The sequence below is a fragment of the Terrapene carolina genome, unplaced genomic scaffold, assembly GCF_002925995.2.
Source record: "Terrapene carolina triunguis isolate 2854851 unplaced genomic scaffold, T_m_triunguis-2.0 Scaffold740, whole genome shotgun sequence".
Lineage (NCBI taxonomy): Eukaryota > Metazoa > Chordata > Testudines > Emydidae > Terrapene > Terrapene triunguis.
In genome coordinates this window covers 1,062,163-1,065,505 of record NW_020665091.1, presented here as the reverse complement: position 1 = coordinate 1,065,505, position 3,343 = coordinate 1,062,163, and positions in this window count along the sequence as shown.

Here is a 3,343-nt window from a genome sequence, read left to right as displayed (position 1 = left end):
ATTACTCAATGTATGCCATGTACACCCTTCCAGTAAAATAACTTTATTACAGAGCTTTGGAGCAACAAACCAGGACAAGCACACCCACTTTTGAGGAGTCCACTCGGTACAACCTCTGGTGTCCAATAGCTTTCCTCCCTCCACAGCCCTCTGGCTAGAAATCTGAGGTAGCCAGAAGGATCCCATGGGCAATATGGGGAGTGGGTTAACCTTCCATGTCCTTGCTTCCAAAGACTGTTGGTATGCAAATTTTAACAACAATTTTGGCCATAGAACACAAAAATAATTCCTATTGTGCCAGTAAATGTATGGTATGTTGAATGCTATTCAGCTGGCATCCGTTTTCTCTGATGATCTGAAAGACAAAAGAACAGAGGTCTACCCCTTCTGGGCAGTCAGTCATTGCTTAAAATATTTCCTTTATATACACATACTCTTGTTGATTTCAGGCAAAACAGAGGAATTACCCCATATTTCCTTGTATTTGTTTCATAGGCAGCCCAGGTTTCAGTGGCTTCTACCTTATTAGTTAGAAAATTGCATTAATACAGATGCTTTCTGGCTTGCTTCCAGATCCAAAGCTATCCACAGCTTAAAGATTCTTACTTAAAAAGGGACACAATTAACTTTCCCAGACTTTTGATTGCCTTTTACTTCTAACTTCTGCTTTCAAACACACAGTGATCTGAAAAAGACAACACAACCTATATTGGTAGGTTTGCATTTTTTTTACCTCTACTACAATATACACTGCACATGTTCTGGGAAAAATGCACATCCTCTCCACAATTCAATTTCCACAACACTAGCCACATCAATTTTTACACAAGGTGTAACTATTTCTTTTTTGAACACTGGGTAAAGGCCATTTACTTAACATATAATCCAAAGGGCTATCCTTAGAAGGTTTTACCAGAGACCAACCCATCTGCCTGCTGACACTCTAACAGAGAATTACACAGAGAACAGAGGGAATTATGGCCTAATAGGATCCTATTACAGGAATTTCTACTAATACTGACCGTTACAGGGGACGGGACAGAAGGATCCCAATTTGACCTCAGAGCTTCATCGCACGCGATGGCTTCCACTCTGAGGAATTACGAATGAGAGGTTCAGTTCCGTCCACACACCTAATGCCCAAATGTATAAGACAGACATTCATTAACCGGTTAACCAGAACAGAACCAGACCAGAACCAGAACCAGATAGTGTCTCCTTATCCTATTAGGACTCACCTTATCGGAACACGAACCCCAGGGGCTGTGGTGAAGCAGAGAAAAGGGGCGAAACACCCTGTTGGCACCGTTCCCAGTTCGCCGCAGCCGTTCGGAGTCCAATGTCCGAGCTAGGAGAGTCCCGGCGGAGTCGCCAGAAACTGTCACCGAAATATCGGGTCCACCTAGCTGAGAGCCAATAACAGCCAGACAGGGATAAGGAGGAGTTGCTTTATTCTGCAGAAGAAAGGAGAGCTTTGCACCTTGGTACAAAAACTCTGTCTTACACACATTTTACAGATCCTTTATACACATTCAGACAAAGGCCCTTGCCGTATTAACACTTGATTGATGGTTGTCAGACCCGTGCTTTTGCTATCTGGTCAGTGAAAACCGGCTTGGAGCTAGTTCCCTCTGCCTCAAGGCAGAGGAGAGAAGACAGTTCAAAAGTTCAGGCTACTGTGTACTTGAGGTGTCTGCTTCCCCCTAATGGCCACTGGTTGACATAAAGGCTGCTAGCTGTTAAGGGGGGGGGGGTGTCACTGCTGACTGTCACAATGGGAATGAGATTTTTCTCCTGAGGAACGATGATGAGGAACACACCATCAGGATAGCACACATGTGTCTCTACATAGCAGGCCACAGATCCTAGGTGCAGATACGGGACTGACACCCAGTAAATAGACACAACTACAGTCACTCTGATGCAGGCCTCATATGCATTTAATTTAGATTTTCATATTGTAGCTGATTTTTATATTATCTTTCTCTCAGTGTATGTGTGTGAGTGCAGGTGTTTATCTGTCTATTTTCTGGAAAGAAGGACAAAGAAACCAGAAAATACACCATTTCTTATTTTAATAAACCTAACTGGTTAAAGGTTACACCTCTAAGCAAATAATCCAACATGTGTAGAGGGCACTGAGCAGTGTGGGGCGTGTCAGTGTAACACATCGGTTAGTGTATGTGATCATGGCTCCCCCTAGCGACGGGCTGGCAGAGCTGATGAGAGTGAATAGGAAAAGGAGAGAACACACATGACCGGAGTGCAGGTGTGTCCTGTGTGGGGGGGGTGTATGAAGGAGAGAGTTAGCAGCGTGTGCAGCAGGGAGAAACGTGATGGGGGCTGCTGCTGATGGGAAGAATAACGGTGTCCCTGACTGACAAGGGGTTCTCCCTTGAGGAGTCTCTGCACTGTTGATTTTAGCCCATCTCCATCCAACTGGATAACTAACCAGTTCCCCCTAGAGCCTCTTGGTTTCAGACTCCTGGTGCTGGGCTATGGTTCCCCCATTGGAAGAGACATCTCTGAACCAGGGGAGGTTTTTTGTGGCCATCTCCACTCTGTTCTCTCACTGTGCCCTGTGCTGCAGGTGCAATAGATGGTCTGGGACTGAGTCACATTCTTTATCTCCAACCTGAGCTCCGTGTTACTGATCCGTTCAGACCTGTAGGATGTTTCCATCAAGGATATTTCCTCAGGGTCACCCTTGGTTCCTGATTGCACCAGGAAGTGCAGCTGGCTTTGGACATCCTGCAGATACCAGCTCATCCAGGGGTAGGTTGTGTCCTTCAAGGTGCAGGTCACTGATTCCGATGCTCCCAACCGCACCATTAAATATGGGGATGACTGCTCCACTAATCTGCCCCCTGCACCTGAAAGACAAATGCGGATACCCCATGGGGTGATGAACCTCTTCAGGGAGCCTGACCCCACCTGGGTGGCTGCTGCAGGGATTCCCAGTCACACCTGAGAGGGCAATGGCCAGCAGCCCCATTAGCAGAGAAAGGAGCTGCAGCAGCTCCATGTCCCCGTCAGAATCTGTACAGGAAAGTGTATGTGGGGTGTTTTCAGAGCCCAGGGGAGAGGCGGGGATGAGACTCTCACATCCCTTCTTTGTAATGAATAGGTTTGGCCAGAGGTGTCAGTGTTGATAAATGTATAAGTCCAGAGCATCTGCTCTATCTGTGTGACATTCCCAGACTAAGAGCCTGACCCCACCTGGGCAGTAAAGGGAACTGAGAAAATTTGAGGAGCTCAGGCATATCCTTCCCCTAGAGAACAGTGCGGGTTTGTGCACACACACACACACACACACACACACACACACACACACACACACACA